The sequence below is a fragment of the Neomonachus schauinslandi genome, chromosome 2, assembly GCF_002201575.2.
Source record: "Neomonachus schauinslandi chromosome 2, ASM220157v2, whole genome shotgun sequence".
NCBI classification, from domain to species: domain Eukaryota; kingdom Metazoa; phylum Chordata; class Mammalia; order Carnivora; family Phocidae; genus Neomonachus; species Neomonachus schauinslandi.
This window is the reverse complement of record NC_058404.1, coordinates 17,641,947-17,661,531: the sequence shown is the minus strand read 5'-3', so window position 1 is coordinate 17,661,531 and position 19,585 is coordinate 17,641,947. Positions and strand designations below refer to the sequence as shown.

General features: G+C 39.6%; 1 pseudogene; it reads right to left on the bottom strand.

Annotated features, from left to right (window-relative positions):
• Nucleotides 1-16,918: 16,918 nt before the first annotated feature.
• Nucleotides 16,919-17,487, bottom strand: LOC110584134 (annotated as a pseudogene).
• Nucleotides 17,488-19,585: the final 2,098 nt, after the last annotated feature.

Genomic DNA, 19,585 nt, shown 5'->3' with positions numbered 1-19,585 from the left:
CTCTCTAGCTCCATTCACATCATTGTAAATGGCAACATTTCATTCTTTTTTATGGCTGAATAATATTCCATGGTGCATATATACCACATCGTCTTTATCCGTTCATCTATGGATGGACACTTGGGCTGCTTCCATAATTTGGTTTCCAGGATTTCCACAGTGGTTGCTCCAGTTTACATTCCCAACAGGGTTCCTTTTTCTCCACATCCTCACTAATACTTGAGGTTTCTTGTGTTTTTTGATCTTAACCATTCTGACTAGTGTGAGGTGATATCTCATTAAGGTTTTGATTTCCATTTCCCTGATGGTAAGTGATGATGAGCATCTTTTCATGTGTCTGTTGACCATCTGTATGTCTTTTTTGGGGAAATGTCTGTTCAGGTCTCCTGCCCAATTTTAATCAGATTATTTGGTTTTGGGGTGTTGAGCTGTATCCCCAAACTTGTATCTTGAATGATATTTGGGCTTTCTGTCTAATTTCTGTCTAAATTTATAGGAAATACATTTTGTACTAAGGAAATACAGTATAAGTCTTAATACGAGAGAAAGATAGCCTCCCAAGGTTTTAGGTCCTCTGGCCACCTCTCTGTTCTCCTCTCCAGCAGAGAACAAACCACTCACCCCCCAATCCTTCCCTGTCCAACTCCATCATCCGGGAGTGGGAACATTCTTACTATCCTGTATATGGCTCCCCCCCCACATCCGTAAAGCTACAAATCTTAGATGTGTGGCTGTAGGAGTACACTCTTATTAATATACACTGCTTACTCAGGAACAATATACAAAAGAAAAGATGGCCTACAGAGAGAATAACAAGGAGATCTAGACACGATTGAAAGAAATAATCATTTTGGGGGGATAAAATTGCTGAAAGAAGAGAAAACCTAGCAATGTCCATCAAAAAGAGGACAATGCATGGACTTGTATGCACAACATTTCCTTTTATTTCCTCCAAGGATCCTTATCACAGGTCATAATTCACATCACGCCCCCGATCCCAGAACAGTTTTCCATTGAGCATTTGACACTATAAAACTTATATGTTTTTGTTCCCCTCTGACCAAAATCTTGTATGTTGACTTCATCATCTTAATGACTACTTCAACCAGGTCTCCTTTGAACCTACATATCCAAATTCTGCTAAGAAATGTTTGCTGTTGCTATTGTTTCCTCTGTTTTATTTTGTGTTTGTTCTGTGCATCAAGATTTGCCTCCTTGTAGCATCCACATGGCAACAGAAACTTCAAGTCTGCTACTTACGGGGTCATCTTACTTCAGTGTGTGAGTGGGAGAGGCGGTTTATTTAGTGGTTATGCCCTCAGGACTCTGGAGTGAGACAGACTGGTTCATAGCCTGCGCCTGCCTCTTCATACAGATATAAACTTGGGCAAGTTACTTCATCCCTTGATCCTCAATTGTCTTTCCATAAAGTGGATATAACAACAATGCCTATTAACTGAGTGATACGTATGAAAAGACAGTGAGGATTCAGTGAGATAATAAAGTGCTTGCCCAGTATGTGCTACATGGTAAGGGTTCAATAAATGTCAGTAATTACTAGCATGCAATCATAGAAGACTTTTGTTTGTTTGTTTCTGCGGTACCCAAACATCAGTCATCTTTTTCTTTACTTTGGCTCTTTCTATTTCTATCACCTCCTTAAATGTGATTTTTTTTTTCTTTACTTCTCCTGTATGTCAACCCAAGCTAAAACTTACAGTTGATTGGAATGCGATATTTCACTTATTTTTGAACACTTAATCTCCTCCTTTTGCCTCTGAATTATTTTAAAACATGCATTCTATACCTCCAAGTTTATTCTTATCTTCCTTCTTGGTGTCATCTCTCTTTCTCATACGGCAGAGGAAGGATAACTCTTGTGCTATTTGGAGTCTTTGGACGCATCCTAGGCTTTCAAAACTCCATGATGTTGCTTATGTGCTGGTCTCTACCCGGCTGGAATTTCACTCCCTCCCCTTTTTTTGTTGTTGTTTGCTAAATTCCTATTTTTCCTAGAAAGCTAGGTCCAATGCACTATCCACTGTTAAGCTTTGCCTGGTTTCCCAAGGCCCAGTGAGAAGTAGTATCTTTGGTGCCCCCGTAACAATGTCGGCAGGGTTCTGAGTTGCCACTTGAAGTGTCCTATGTATCAGATCTGCTTATGTTCCCTTGCTTACCATACACTGTGTTTCTTGAAGGCGGGGGACTTTGGACTATGGATTCTCTACTTGATGTCTCTAGCCTCTAACATGCAGATGTCATGTAATAGGTGCTTAATAAATACATTTTGAATGCATGAGAGTCTTCTAACATCTATAGAAAGAGGCTGAGTTATTCTAAAATGAGGCTAAAATATTGCACTGAGGGACTGCAAAATCCATAGAAAGGCTGAAGAAAAAAAAAAAGAGGAAATGCAAATGAAATGGTTCAGGAAAGTGTACTACACAGAGAGACCCTTCAACTTTTCTGTGTTAGTTGATTTATTTTGACAAAAAGTGTTAGAGCCAGAATTCCATAAGAGCCTTTCCTTTGAGCCCTGCCATGCTTTATCAACGAACATAACTTGTTGTGACATAAAGTTACTTTCTTCTTCCTAGGCAAGTCTTCACCATCACTTAGAATCTTAATCATTAGCAAGATTAAGATTCTAAGATTAAAACTTAGGAAACTATGATCCAACCAAATCGTGGGTATCTACTATAATACGGTTCTCAAATTTTGTATAAACAAAGCTCTTAAGAATTCTACCATGACATAAAGTAAAAGACCACTTTTCTCATAAGCCTATGTATATGTTCATAGATATATGTATAATACTTGATTTACTGTAATATATATATGGGCATGAACATTGTCATAGGTTGTTAAAACGACTGTAGATTGCTTTGCTATGAGTTCAAAAATTCCCATGCAATCAATTACATTAAAATTATGCTATTACCCCCAAAAATTAAAGTTAAAATAAATAAAATTATGCTATTATGCATAAACTACTTCTGGAGTAACTTACAACACAACAATAAAATTAACGATATTGTTATTAAGGGAAAATCTGATAGTTATAAGTAAATCGCAGGCAGGCCTAATTCAAGCTTTGCAATCAGCGGGTTATTATATTATGATATAAAGCCACAGGTGGGTGTCTCTGATCATTGGCTATTTCAGGAGGTGAGAAGATCTCTGGCGGGTTGCTTCCCAGTTCATCACAGTTGTTAGGAAATAGGTCTCAGTCGGATTCTGATATCTGATTTATCCCCAAATGTCTGAGTTTAATCCTCTAAATCCCTCCTCCAAAGCATATGAGCTATCCTCTCATTCTTTCCCCATTGAGGAAGTCTTTATTTTAAGAAAGCAAATTTATATCACAGAAATGATTCAGTGCAATAAAGATATGACATATAGAGAACTTTCCAAAGGTCCAACTATCTTAGGATCACAAGATTAGGTAAGGGACAGAAGGGTCCCCTCAAATAGCTGCCTTATTCCTATCAAGCAGTGGTTCACAAACTTAAATAGTGTGCTAGAAACTTCGAAAGGAAAAAAAAGCTCTCAGGATTAATTTAAATTTTCTTTTTTAAAAAGAAAACCATGGTGAAATTATTGAAATCAGCATGAAATGTGAACCCAATCCAATTATTGTTGCAATCAATCAGGAAAATAATGTTTGGAATTAGTTTTCAGTTCTTGCAGACAGTGAAAAGAATTTCTAGTTTCAGCATAAACTTTACCACCAAACCAGTGATGGAAATGAATAAATGCTAGGTATCACTCATTCATATCAATGCAAAGATCACCTGAGCATGAGTCAAGTTTTCTTACCATTGCTGACACTTTGTCTTCAGCGTGGAAAACCTCATGCCCTCTAACATTTATTGGGCTTCATTTGATGTAACAGCGTCCTTCCCTCACAGCCCTCAGAAGGAACCAGTCCTGCCAACACCTGGATTTTGGACCTCTAGCCTCCAAAACGGTGAGGCAATAAATTTCTGTTAAGTCCCCAGGCTATGGTACTTTGTTATGATAGCAGCTCTAGCGAGCTAGTAAACAAAGCCGGAAGCAGGCATGGAAACAAGATTTAATTATAAACAGGCCATCGAGATAATGCAGAACATGCTTCAGTTGATTAATTTTTTAGCCTATCATTGGAAACAAAATAAAACAAAGCAAAGGAACAAACACTGCTTAAAGATGCTTGTGGAGAACTCACAGATCCTGAAGAACACATCTGAGAAAGATCCAGAAATCCTATTTTGAGAACCACTGAGTTAGAGGGTTGGACACTTTCTTCAGTTCCTAGAGACCTACTCGAGTCAAGTTCCTAGACGCTCTTTAAAAAATCAATAGGCAGATGTTTGCTTATAGTCGCTGCCATAAGCACATGAACTAAATAAAAATGCCAGATTTTCCTGAGTTAACGCAGGGAACACGACAGATCAAAGTCACCTGCAGCAACAGGTCATATAACGATGAAGTTCAAGTGGCCTGAGGATGACCAGAAATGTAAGCACGAAGCAGAATCACACGGAGTCATTCCTGTCTGGTAAGGGCCAGAGCAAAGACTCTTCTGGTGGTCAATAAGACAATGAATTAGAATAAACACCAGTTTCTACCAGCAGAACTAAAGGCAGGCAGGCCCAGTATTTGCAGAAGAAAATCCTGGTAACACGTTCCATCTACCAGGAGGACCCCAGATATGCCTCAAACTAATGGTGTGAATTTAATGGGCCACAAAATCCTACCTTCTCAATCTTCCAAAACTGAGTGTCTAACTTTTGAGCAACTTTCCAAATACCTTTGATGTCAAGGAAATGAGCCTGAGGAGTCAAAATAGTTATTTTAGAGAGCTTGATAAAAATATTTATTTTTGTAATAGCTGTCATTTAGAAAGCACAAACTAGGGGCGCCTGGGTGACTCAGTTGGTTGAGCTCCCGACTCTTGATTTCGGCTCAGGTCGTGATCTCAGGGTCCTGGGATCGAGCCCCGAGTCCAGCTCCACGCTCAGCGGGGAGTCTGCTTGAGATTCTCTCTCTCTCCCTCTCCCTCTGCCCCTCCCCCCTGCTCATGTGCACTCACTCGATCTCTCTCAAATAAATAAATCTTTAGGAAGTACAAACCATTACCTGCTTTCACAGATATTTATGTCTGATATTCTCATTAGTTTCTCACAATGATGTTATTAGGTTTCTATTGTTATTCCCGGTTTGTGGATAAATAAACTGAGAGATTAAGTCTTAGAAAGATTCAGTCAACATGTCAGTTTCCACTGATACTAGCCAGATACTAAATTATTATGACATGTAGTATATGCTATACTATCCATTCTAGAGCAGACGTCTTAACTTTTAACCCTAAGTTCTAGCTTGTGCCCATAAAATTCAAACCCTTTAGGCCAACCCTCCCCCCACTACCCAATATTTGCTATATGATTTAGGAAGTACCCCCTGTCCTTAACTTGCTACTTCTGTCCTATTTTTCTGTACTCACGTACTCCACACACAGGAGAGGAAAAAAAAGCCCTCCAATGTCTCCACTTTATGAAAACACATGCACACATATTTTGGGTCTATATTAGGGAAAAGATAACAAAAACCTTTAAGGGAATAATTCATCAGCACTTTTACACAAAGATGAAGATGGACTTCTCAGGAAGCACATGTGATGACCCACAGTGTTGTTTGAAGAGCATCGCCGGAGTAAAAAGAAGAGAAAGACCAGGAAACGTAGGCGGCGTGCTGTGTGAGGGTTGTCCCATGGCCGTGCCATCCATCTCGTCTTACAGGGAGCCCCCAGTCTGTCTCCTTCCACGCGGTGTTCTCTGTGTGAGGTCTTGCACACAGCACTTGAACTTCATAGCTGACGGAGTTTCCTAGGATAGTTCTTACAGAAAGAAAGCACTCTAGCATATGAGTATTTCTGGTAAAAAAGTAGTTTTGAGGGCTGAATTGCAGACAAGCACTTTCGCTTTCCCATCCTTCTTCCAGAGGTAAGAACACACCATTTTATCATTTCTTTTTATTGAATTTGGAAGAAAATATCAGATGAGTAATTTGCTGATATTTTGATATAGAGATTTTGTTTGGTCTAATCTAGCTGATGTATACATAGTACTCTAAGCGCGGTAGTGCACGGTATCATTTTTCGAGAGGAATTTGTACCTTGTCCTCGATTGCCTTAATCTCAGAGATAAGGGCTCTGCAGACATTTCATGGCATTGCTATTTCCAACTCTCCCTCAGGTATCTGTTCCTGAAGTCATCCACCATTTAAGATACAAGCCCTGAATAATTCATTTCAAAGGGTCTCATGCGCCTTTCTCTGGGCTGAGCACTCTATAGAAAACCACTTGTAAATTGCTTTTAGTCACGCTAACTAGGCTATAAACCGGGAGAGAAATCTGAGTAGTAAAATAGAGCATCCAGGACCCACTTCTGGTTTTATTTACTAACCAAAGAGGAAAGTCTTTAACATTTTCGTTCTTAGCATTGAACATATTTATTGTCTACAAACCTCTTCCTAATATGAAAATGCTTTACTTTACCAGCTACAGAGGTTCAGTTGTCATGAAGCTGAGTGAAGACAGTAAAGAAAAACCACTGATGTCTTTTTCTTAGCACAGTGTTTTTACAACTTTGTACATTTCCCTTTAAACTCACTAATCATCAGGATCTTGGCAGTAAAAGCTTTCATACTCACACATTAAGAAGAAAATACCTACAGCATTGTTTTCCTTTCTGCTTACCTCCCACATTTCTTAGCCCAAGTTCCCACCCATGTAAATATGAATCACTTCTCTTTAGACATATAATTTATAACTGCTCACCTCAGGCTATACTCAGCTTAGATAAGGCTACGAGCTCTTTAACAATACCAGCCACCACCTGTTCTCAGCGGTCAAACAAAAATATTATGTCATAGAATAAAGGAAATAGAGTAGTGTCTTTTTTTAAAAGCTTAAAAGAATAATTTGAAATATTCTGTGCATTTTATAGTAAAGGTTTGAGGGCGGAAAAAGTGGATTAAGTTGTGATAGAGAAAAAAATTAGCAAAAACCTAAATACATGGTTTCATTCTTTTCAATAGAATTTTACCCAATTCCTAATGCAAATATTTAGACAACCATCACACACTTAATAAACTTTTAATGCATAAATAGGTGAACAAATGCCTTACATTGCCTTCTTAAGTTAAAAAATCATGTTTGGTTGCTTCTTTATTATTTGTTTGATGTTTATTTGAAAAGTCATGTTCAACTCCCACTAGTCATAAATATACTGGACCATACGAAATGAACCTGGCATTGCAGGGAGGGGGATGGATTAGAGAAAAGGCAAGTACAGCATGATATCATAGGCCTCCTTTGTGGGGGAACATGCAGGAAGGAAAGCAACCCAGTAAACCAGCCATGAGCTACCAGGGAACTCTTACCAGATGTATAGACTTTTAAATGTAATCTGAATGAGGAATAGCAGTTAAGCCTAACGAGCCAGTGAAGGGGTGGGTGGGCTGATGGAGGAGAATGTCTCAGAAGAAGAAGAGGGAAGGAAGGCAGGAAGGCAGGAGGGAGAGAGAAAAGAGGGAGAAAGAAAAAGAGAGAGGAAGAATGGTGTAGGAGGGGGAACACCAATCTGGGACCATTTAGCTACAAAGCAGCAAAATGGAGACTATTTTCACTGCTTTGTTTTGCTGCAGCCAGGGATTCATATCCTCTTTGAGGTCCTCGTAATCTACAAAGCCTACACTTAGACTGCCTTGACTTTCTCATTTAGTCTTCCTTAATTGGTCAAGGTTTACTTACAACATGTATTACTTTCTAAAGATGAATTTTATTTTTTATTTTTATTTTTTATTTTTTTAAGATTTTATTTATTTATTTGAGAGAGAGAGAATGAGAGAGAGCACATGAGAGGGGTAAGGGTCAGAGGGAGAAGCAGACTCTCTGCCGAGCAGGGAGCCCGATGCGGGACTCGATCCAGGGACTCCAGGATCATGACCTGAGCTGAAGGCAGTCGCTTAACGAACTGAGCCACCCAAGCGCCCTAAAGATGAATTTTAATCCTAAACAAACAAACAAACAAACAAAAAAAAACCAATTTTTTTAAGAGTTAAAATATGTAATACTGAAAGCTTTTAAATCTTAGTTCTTTAATAATTTTGCTAAACCATCCAGGAAATGAGCTATCAAAATAAACTTGAAGGAAAAGTGTGCCTTACATGAGAATAATTTTATACTTAAATAATACTCTTAGTTAGAAAATTCTGCCTTTTTACAAAGCATTGCATAACGTGTACGGCATCAGAAATAACCTAAACCTAAATAACTGAATCCATCCTTCCAATAAAATTAATTGTATTATATATATTATTTAGAATATATTGATTATGCTATACATTTGGATTTGGATTAATTTTTAAAATATTTGTATTTGTTAAAATAATTTCCAGCAATCGTCGGCAATATTACCTGTTATTGGTGTTAGTATTTAATCTCAAAAACCACTAATCTGTTTCAATATGCATAAAATTATATCTTATTTTATGTATTACATACTTTATGTATTTTATGCTACGAGCACCTGCATACATCTTACAAAAAACATTTCAAAAATATTTGTTACAAAAACAATAAGACATTACACAACATTTGAAAAATGTAGGAGTTAAGTCGCTCAAAAACCTACCACCATAGTAGAATGGTTATTGGCATTTTAGCCACTGTAAGATATTCACAATCAGGCTGGAAATGAGGTGTGTGGGAGAACCAGGCAAATACATTGCCCAGTATTCTTTTCCTGCCTCCAGCTCTGACACCTTAATCTCTTTCTGTAACCCTCTCTCTGGCTTCCATCCAGGACTTGATGCCAGGACAGGCAAATCTCTACATGGAACAATTTACAAAATAAGCCCCAGAGTCCCTCACAATCTTTTTGTTTGTAGGAAGTGCCATCCTAACATCATGGACATCTGGATTAAGGTTCCTTGGAGATAGCACAAATTATCACAGACCCTGCCCCAGCCCCCCAGCACCACCAAAAAGAAAAAAAAAGAAAGGAAGGAAGATGAAAATCTGTCATTGCTGAATACAACTTTGAATGACTGGGTCTTAATTCAAATATTTCTACCAAATAATTTCACAATGTTGAATGGTCATTGGCTCATCAAAAAATAAAATAATAATTCTTATGTACTCACTTATTTATATAATAAGATAAGATTTTTACCCTGTGAAGTCTAGCATTTCCTTATGCTTAACACTCCTTTCATTTAGACACACTGGAAAAAACATTTTACCTCTGCATTGAGAGAAGTGGTCATTTTTTCCTTTGGTGTATTTATCACTATTATTTTAATTCCTATTAATCCTTTTTTAAAGATACCAAAACCTCCACAATTATGGGGGAAAAAAATCAAAAGATTCTTAACAAACAATTATTATGTGAATGTTTTCAGAGAAGTTCTCCCTCAATAAATATTGCAACTATTCTGCTTTGCTCACTTGAATGACTCCAAAACAGGAGCTCTATGGAGAGACAGAGTTAAATTAGTTACTTTTCTTACCTAACATACCTTTATTCCCAATGCCATCTTTCTTTTTCATAAATCTGAGAGAAAGCTGTAACTTTCAACCCACCTTCTCAGCTCTGCTCTTAGTCTCTGTATCTTTTTTTTTTTTTTAAATTTTATTTATTTATTTGAGAGAGAGACAGCAGGAGCAGGGGGGAGGGACAGAGAGAGAGGGAGGGGCCGAGGGAGAGGGAGAGGCAGAAGGAGAGGCAGAGGGAGAGGGAGAAGCAGGCTCCCCACTGAGCAAGTCTTGGGCTCCATTCTTGGACCCCAGGACCATGACCTGAGCCAAAGGCAGATGATCAACTAACTGAGCCACCCAGGTGTCCCAGTCTTTATATCTTCTTGACCTCCCTTTTGTATCCCTCTGTCTCCTAAAAATGCCCAGGGCATTGGAGAGATAAGTGAGCTCCTGCTCCCTGCTCTACCAAACACAAACTAAACTTTTGGGAAAACAATATGTAAATAACTGCCACAATTTAAAATTGTACCACACAACCTTACTTCTAGAAATTTATTATATAGAAATATAGCACACAACAATATATGAAAGAAAAACTTTGAGTATCCTTGGTAATAGTAAAAACAACTAGGAATTAGGAAAAAACCATAAATGCTTTCAATAAGAAATTGGGTAAGTAGGGGTGCTGGGTGGCTCAGTCGGTTGGGCATCTGCCTTCTGCTCAGGTCACGATCCTGGGGTCCTGGGATCAAGCCCCACATCGGCTCCCCACTCAACGGGGAGCCTGCTTCTCTCTCTCCTCCCTGCTCGTGCTCTCTCACTGTCTCTGTCACTCTTTCACTCTGGCAAATAAATAAATAAAATCTTAAAAAAAAAAAGAGAAAGAAATTGGGTGCCATAGCCATACAATGACATATTTAGTTAAAAGTATATGATGTACCTGTCTATACTGACTTAAAAAATACCCACAATAAATTGCTAAGTGGAAAAAGTTATACATCAGGATATAATATGATTCCATTTACATTATGCATATTGTGTGAAAAAAAATTTCAGAATATGCAGCTGTGAGCAGTATTGATCTTTGGGAAGTAGGATTATATGGAAGACTTTCACTTTCTGTTTTATTCACTTTAATGTCATTTTTCATAAATTGGCAATTATTTCTTGATGTTAAAAGTTACTGTTATAAAACTTGATCTTAGCTCAGGAGTAGAAAAATAAAGTCCAAAGTTATACTGATCATATATGGAATTTAGTGTGTGGTAATGGTGAAATTGCAAAATAATAGGAAGAATAATAAAAGGATTATTCAGCAAATTGTATATTTGATTATCCACTGGAAAAGAAATTTAACTTAGTAACCATTTCTTTCCTCATTCTAAAATAAACAAGTGATTTCCCGATTCATCAGAATTTTAAACCCACAAAAGTAATTAATAAAAGTTACGGATTTAAACACTAAAAGGTTTGTGACATTAAAAGCATGTCACAAACTCTAGAGACACCAAAATATTAGTATTCATTTTCTCAGATGGGTGAAATATCAGAGGACCTTACATTTATTTGTTATATATTTCAGTTTTATTTGACTTTTAACAACAAATATCATGCAAATAATAGATACATTTAAAAATGATAAGTGGGTTCAGGATGGATATTAGAAGCTGTGCAATTTAGTCATAAATTTCTATACTTCCTGGCACAGCTGAATTATAGGAAAGAATACACTTTATATGTACATACACATTCATTTAATCTTAATAGTCAGTAGTTTATCAGTAATCCATGGTACAACATGCCATGTTCATGTTTCTCCCTTGTCACTGAATTAAATTCCATTCACTTCAAGACAGAAGACCCTTAACATCCCCATCAGGAGACTTTTGAGATTTGTAAACACATTATCACATTCTATTTATCTTTCTCACAAACAAAAAGAAAAAAAAAACCTTTTATTTTCTGACCAAAACAGCATCTTTTTTTTTAAGACCTCTTTATTTTTTCGTCCATTGCTATCATCAGCAACAGCATTGTCTTCTTGTCTAAGAAACTCTCCTGAAAAAGTTCAATAAATGCATACTACATGATGTATAATTGTACAAGTGCAGAGAGTCCGGAGCCTCCCTGCCATGTGAAAGTGAAGCTGGTTCTTCTCATTGGTTAAGTGACTCATCCCTGCCCACCAAATTTAGTCTTTTTTTTTTTTAAGATTTTATTTATTTATTTGACACAGAGAGACACAGTGAGAGAGGGAACACAAGCAGGGGGAGTGGGAGAGGGAGAAGCAGGCTCCCCGCTGAGCAGGGAGCCCGATGCGGGGCTTAATCCCAGGACCCTGGGATCATGACCTGAGCCGAAGGCAGATGCTTAACGACTGAGCCACCCAGGCACCCCTACAGTCTTTAAAAATTCAAATTCTTGGGGTACCTGGGTGACTCAGTCGGTTAAGTGTCTGCCTTCCGCTCAGGTCATGATCTTGGGTCCTGGGATCAAGCCCCATGTCAAGTTCCCTGCTCAGTGGGGAGTCTGCTTCTCCCTCTCCCTCTGCCCCTGCCTCATACTCTCTCTCTCTCTCTAAAATAAATAAAATCTTTTTTAAAAATTCAAATTCTTAGTTCCTACAAACTTTTCATGACACAATTTGGCAATACTTACAAAAAATATTTCGAATGCTCATAATTTTTTGTATTTATTTAAAGAGACACTGTGCTTGTGTTTGGAAAGAAATTTTCTCAAGGCTTATACATGAAACCCTTAATTTTGGTAAAATTAAAATCAAGTAGGATTGAAAGAATAATTCAAGGAACTTTAATTTTTCAAGACCTTATATAACTTTTATGACTATAAAAGTCCTGCTTCAGAAAATTACAAATATTTTTAAGTCATGTAATATTAGGACGCTCATAAGCAGGAATAACTAAATGTCTGTTGTGCCCATTAACCACCTCTGAGCCATTCTACTAAAGAAATAAGAACTTATGCTTACCCTCTAGGAGTCTACAATTTTGTTGGGGAGATAAGACATGTAAATAAATCAATTTAGGGAAAAAAAACCTGAAACAGCATACTATAAAGTTCCAGGTTGACTGTAATCAAATGCATGTGACCCAAATGCAAAAAGTGATCATTGCAGTTGTCTGAAAGGAAAGATCAATATGTGGGAAGCAGTGGGTGACGTAATAATATATGATTTATAGGTTTAAAGAAGAGAGAAGGGGGCGGTGCCTGGTGGCTCAGTTGATTAGGCGTCTGACTCTTGATCTCAGCTCAGGTCTTGATCTCAGAGTCATGAGTTCAAGCCCCATGTTGGGCTCCACGCTGGGCATGGAGCCTACTTGAAGAAGGAGAAGGTGGAGGAAGAGGAGGAGGAGGAGAAGAAGAAGAGAGAAGGGTATTCTTGAGGAAGTGTCCCAAAAGAGTAGAGACCTGGAAGTGGGAGTAACCAGGGTGTGAGTGAAGCTTGGGGGTCATGACTGCTGACAGAAAGAGGAGCTTGGCAGGAACAGAGCATGGGCATCTGACCGGCTCTGCTTATACATGCCTTCTTGCCCTAGAGTCCAGGTTCTAAGAAGAGAAGAATTTCCCCATTTCAGCTCAATGGTAGGAGACAGAGCCTTACCTCTCATCTACCTTGGAAGTACTTCCCAATAGTAAAATGTGTAGATACTATTCAAAACAACAGAAGTCCACTCTAATGAAATCAGTCCAAAAATAAAAGGATTGCTTTTGGAGGTTGTATAGTAGGCTGAATGATGGTCCCTCAAAAGATAGGGCCATGTCCTCATCACCAGAACCTGTGAATTTGTCACCTTATTTGGAAAAAGGGTCTTTCAAGATGTCATTAAGTTAGAGATCTTGAGATAAGGAGTTCATTCTGAATTATCTGGTTGATTCCTGAATATAATTACAAGTGTCCTTTTAAGAGACACAGAGAGGAAATGATGATGTGAAAGCAGAGACAGAGATTAGATTGGGCTGATGTGGCCACAAGCCAAGGAAGCCCACCCACCAGAAACTAGCAGAGGCAAGGAATGGCTTCTCCCCTAAAGTCTCTGTAGAGAGCATGGTCCTGCTGAATGCCTTCAAATTTCTGGCCTCCAGAACTATGAGATAATAAATTAGTGGTTTTTAAGTCACTAAATGTGTGGCTATTTGTTACAGCGGTCCTAGGAAATTAAAATACAGGTGGTGAGGTTCCCATTGCCAGAAGTATTTAACAGGCTGGATTCTACTTCTGAGAGCAATGTTTTGGAGGCTGAATTGTGATATCTCACGTTGTTTTCAATTCTGGGCTTCTGAACTTGTCACTTTCAACTAGCTAGCTCACCAAAATCATAGTCTCATCCTGTTGCTTACTCTATCGTTTCTATGCCATTAGGCTTAATGGCTAGAACACTACTGATAGATGACTGGAGATTTTATTTCCCAAGTTGTAAAAAGACGAACTTGATCTATACACCCTCTCTTTCTTTTCCTTTTCTCTCTTTTTTTTCTTGACACAAAAGGTTGAATCAACTAATGAAAAAATTAGCTGTTCCGATTATGCAGCTGTCATTTTTCATGCTCCTTGGGACTATTTGCTGGAAAAATAAATGGAGTTGGGCTGCTACATTTGCTACCAAATCATTGGAAATTCCCTTATTGCACTTTGAATCATCCTGAGACACACTTATTTTTAGCCATTTTCCTGATGTTGTCATAAATCAGGGTTCATCTCTACATCCTTGTGACTCATGTCTCATCTGCTTAAATAAATATTGAGAAGTGGTAAGTAAAAATTTCTCTTTCCTTTTAAATAAGGAATTTAGACAGATGACAAGACATTCTGAATATCTGGAAGTTAGAAGTCCATTTCACTAAAATTGACCTGATTTTATTCTACCACTCTTCCTCCAAATATTAAAAGTCAGTGATTACATAGAACCCTTTGGATGGTTTTCTGGGTATTTTTAACAGATTTAATTTTTTATATCCCTATTTCAGATAATATTTGATGATTTTTCATGGACATACCCTACTTACAGCTGAGCATTACATATTTACGTGTGTTACGGAACATTTGGTTGCAGATATAACCTTAGTGTTAGCAAACATGTGTAAGCCTTATAAATATTGGATTTTGTATATGAAGTGAATTGTAATCACCAGTAGATGCCAAAGCGGTGACATATGATCTCTTGGCTTTATTGTAATCTTGTCTGCTCCTAGTCTTAATCCTGTTATTCTCCATTGTCCTTTCATAATATCCTTCACTCCCTGCCCTATTCAAGGAGCTCACAATGTAGAGGAAGAGGTAGAGGCTGGGTCAGATTTGGATTTTTTTTTATTTTATTTTATTTCATAATGGTAAATATATTCTTTATCCCTATCCCCTGTTTCCCCCAAGCCCCACCCCCCCCCCACCTCCCCTCTGGTAACTATGTTTGTTCTCTATAGTTCAGAGTCCGCTTCTTGGTTTGCCTCTCTCTCTGTTTTTTTCCCTTTGCTTGTTTTTTAGTTTCTTAAATTCCATGTATGAGATCATGTGGTATTTGTCTTTCTCTGACTGACTTACTTTGCTTAACATTATACTCTCTAGCTCCATCTATGTTGTTGCAAATGGCAAGGTTTCATTCTTTTTTTATGCCTGAAAGGCATTCCATTGTATATAAACACCACATCGTCTTTATCCATTCATTAATTGATGGGTACTTGGGCTGTTTCTATAATTTGGCTATTGTAAATAATGCTGTAAATAAATAAACATGAGGGTGCATGTATCCCTCTGAATTAGTGTTTTTGTATTCTTTGGGTAAATACGCAGTATCTAGTATGATTACTAGATCATAGGGTAGTTCTATTTTTAACTTATTGAGGAAGTTCCATACTGTTCTCCACAGTATCTGCACCAGTTTGCATTCCCACCAATAGCGCAAGAGTGTTCCTTTCCTCCACATCCTCGCCAATACTTTTTGTTTCTTGCGGTGTTGATTTTAGCCATTCTGACAGGTGTGAGGTGATTTTATTATACAAATAAAGTGGAGTCATTGAAGGTTTTTGACTACAGAAAAGATTTGCTCTCTGAAAAGCTCAGAATGATCTGAATGGAAGGTTAAATTGGAGGGAAAAGAGCTGGTCCCAGGTCATTCTTCTTTTCAGGCATTAAGTTTGGAAAATGGTATTCTGAAAGAGTGATGGGGAAGGAGAAAATCAACGGGGTCACCAGGGGAAAAAAACAAAACAAAACAATGGGACCTGGGAGGTGGAGGAAGACAGCAGGAAAGGCCATCCTGTGTCGCCTCAGAGTCTGTCCTGCTACTTCATTTCAGACGTGATCATTCCAAGGAATTCAAGAGCTGCCTAACCTGATGCTCAAATCATCAGGAAAAAATCCAGTAATATCCTTGCAAATCCACACAACTTGAAACTCCATTTGAATTGAATCCCAGTTGTTCAAAACAAACTCCTAAAAATCAAATGACAGCTTCGCTGCCCTACTTCACGCCGTTCCTAAGCAGGATAAGCAAACTTTCAACCATCTGTTGTTTTCCCAGCTTGCTAGAGCCAACTCTAGAACTTACCCCTCAGCGCAGTCACTTCTTGCTTTATTAATTTTTAGTCCAAAGTAAAGACATTTTCTATGGTGTGTGTATATGGATTAGTGAATCTGGGTTGGGGGGTGGGGAGGAAGCATCTAGTGTGAGGTTTCAATTCTGCTTTCCCCAGTCCTGGCATAAGGCCCGGCTGCCGTCTTCCCGCCACCCTCCCTACTGACTCTACAGTGGTCTTTTATTTGCAGCACTTGACTGAGCCATTCCTAAATGCCTTTCATCCCAGGCTGAATGTAGTCTGACCACTTAGCTTCCACGTGGCCACATGTCTTCCGCCTTCACCAGGGAGCGCTCTCCCCAGCACATCGCTCTGCAGTTAGGCGCCCCTTGCTGCCGGCGGGGAAAGAAAGGCTGCACAGCCTAGGATCTCAGCCTGAATGGCACTCACCACGCCCACCGCAGGGCAGGAGATGCAGGACAGTGCACCCTGCAGAAGGATGTGGTGGTTGCCCTTCAACCTGCTTGGTCCCAAGAGTCGGAGTAAGGGTTCCTCTAGATTCTTCAGATCTGAAGAGGTCGTTTTATTTTATGCGAGTCACTCAGAATTTAAGGTTTCATTGGGCCCAATACTATACCTTTGGGGGCCTCAAATGATCTTTTCAAAAATTACTAGACATGTAGATTTGCATGTGCCCCGGCCCCAGGTCCCTCCCACAACTGCTCAGTTCCCCTCGGGAGCTCCAAAGTGAAAGATGAGAGTGACCCCATGCGGGTCTCTCCAGGGCGGCTCCGCTTCCGCAGGGGCTACGGTTCCGATGTGAGTGACCGTGACATTTCAGCATAGGGGCCTCCCCGGCTGTCTTCACGTGATTGCACAGCCCAAGTCCTGTTTCCAGGCTGTTTCTGGGCGTTAGACTGTGTTCCCAGCACTTCGGGTTTGGACACCAGGTCGTCTAGCTTCTCCCCTCGCTCTCACAGAGGCTCCATGGTGCTGTGCAGAATGATTCTGGTCGTGTCCAGCTCAGCCCACACCTTGGGCATGGGGTCAGCTTCTCCGAGGTTCTGCTATCTCCTGAGGACAGTAGCAGGGGATCAGACTGGCCACTCTATCTTGTCGACCTGCTTAGAGAGTTCATCTAGTACCTTCTTGGACAGGGCAAAAGCCCCGACGGATGGATATTCACTGTCCATTAGGACCATTCCTGCAAGGCTGTCGTTTTGGATGTAGATGTGGTACAGACATTCTAGTTCTTTGACAGAAGCTCTGCAGCCTTCTGCCGAGGGCTCCACATTCAGTTGACTTGTGAAGGTCATGAACTCCTGAGCACTGGACCTCTGGAAGAAGCTGAAGGAGGACATGTCGTCCATGGCTTTGAGCAGCACTGCCTTGGGCTCGCCTTTGTACAGGACACTGAGGCCTAACAGCTTCATGGAGCTGCACCCTCCGGCCGCCCGTCCAGGCCCACCTGGCCTCTTGCCCAGCCACCCACCCAGGCCAGGTGACAGCTCTCAGGAAGAGCCCGGCTGCCCTCCTGGGCACAGGAGGCTATGACAGTTGGGACACCAGCTTCCTCTTGATGAGGTCATTTTAAGAATAGATCAAGAAACCAGCACATTTAATAGAAGTGTTTTGCCAATAGCAGGAGACAGAGGGTCTAGTGTTGCTTTTGCCATTAACTAGCTCCATGACTCAGGAAAGACACTGAAACTTGAACCATCTGAGCTTCAGTTTCCTGGAAAATAAAAGCTACATTAAATCAACAGTAGTGGGGCGCCTGGGTGGCTCAGTCCGTTAAGCGTCTGCCTTTGGCTCAGTTCGTGATCCTGGGGTCCTGGGATCAGGCCCCGCATCAGGCTCCCTGCTCAGCGGGGAGTCTGCTTCCCCCCTCCCACTCCCCCTGCTTGTGTTCCCTCTCTCCCCGTGTTTCTCTCTGTCAAATAAATAAAGTAAAATCTTAAAATGAATCAATCCATCAATCAACGTAGTCACCTCAGAGGGATGGAAGATATTATGACCACTTGGAAGGGTGGGTGTGTATGCTTAACACTCATGCCTGACACCAAGCTTATAAGAATGTTAGAGTTTAGGAGGGAGGAAACCAAGAAACCAGGGGGAGATATTTTTAAAAAGTTCTGGAGATGCTTTTGATAGAAATCATCCCTGTCTTCATCCCCACCACTTCCTGATAGAGAATCTCTGGATTAGATCATATCTAGGACCCCTTTTGTCTCTAACATTATATGACCTACCCCAAGAGACAAAAAAAAAATTATGGAAATGTAAACTAAGACAACAATGAGATACCAGTACACACCTACTAGAAAGGCCAAAATCTAAAACCCTGACAACACCAAATTCTGGCAAGGATGTGGAAGAATAGGAACTGTCATTCATTGCTGGTAGGAGTGCAAAATGGTATCAATGTTTTAGAAGACAGTTGGGCAGTTTCTTACAAAACTAAACATACTGTTACCATGTGCTCCAGCAATCATGCTCCTTGATATTTACCCGAAGTAAATGAAAACGTATGTCCACACAAAAACCTGCACATGGTTAGCAGCTTTATTCATAATTGCTAAAACATGGAAACAGTGAAGATGTCCCTCAGTAGGTGAGTAGTGAGTAAACTGTGGCACATCCAGACAGTGTTATATTATTCAGCCCTAAAAGGAAATGAGTTACAAGCCAGGAAAAGACATGAAGGAACCTTAAATACATGTTACTAAGTGAGAGACACAAATCTGAAAAGGGTTCATACTGTATGATTCTAATTAAATAACATTCTGGAAAAGGCAAAACTATGTAGACAGTAAAACGATCAATGGTTGCAAGGGTTGGGAAGGGAGGGATAAATGTACAGAACACGAGGATTATTAGGGAGATGAAAGTACTCTGTATGATGTCATAACGAGAGATAAACATCATACATTTGTTCAAACCCATTGAATGTACCCTAATGTGAACTGTGGGCTTGGGATGATAGTGATGTGTCAATGTAGCTTCAATTGTAACAAATGTACACCCTGGAGGAGGATATTGATAATGGGGGGCATGCGTGTGTGGGAGCAGGGGGCATGTGAGAAATGTCTGTACCTTTCACCCAGTCTTTCCAGGAACCTAAAACTGCTCTAAAAAATAAAGCCAAGAAAATAAATGGGGTATCATGTTCAGGACCCATCACATTGGGAGGAAGCCTATATAATGGCTTGTTTCTAAAGCCACATACCTTTCTTCTGAGGTAACGCAATTGAAGAAAGTGTAGTCAGAATATGAAATGCTTTATTATCTAAGTGAACCGAGAGAGAAGCACCACGGGAAGGAAAAGAAGGAGTCTTATCTTGTAATGAGAAAGCCTATGTATAAACAGAGAGAAAACATTTACTTGGAAAATTAATGACAACTCAACTATTAGTAGGACAATTTGTACGTGATTTTTTAGAATTCAATATTTTTTCGTGTGTAATTTTAAATGATAGGGTTTTTCTCACTGTCATGCCATGTCATTTGGCAAGTAAACACACACACAAA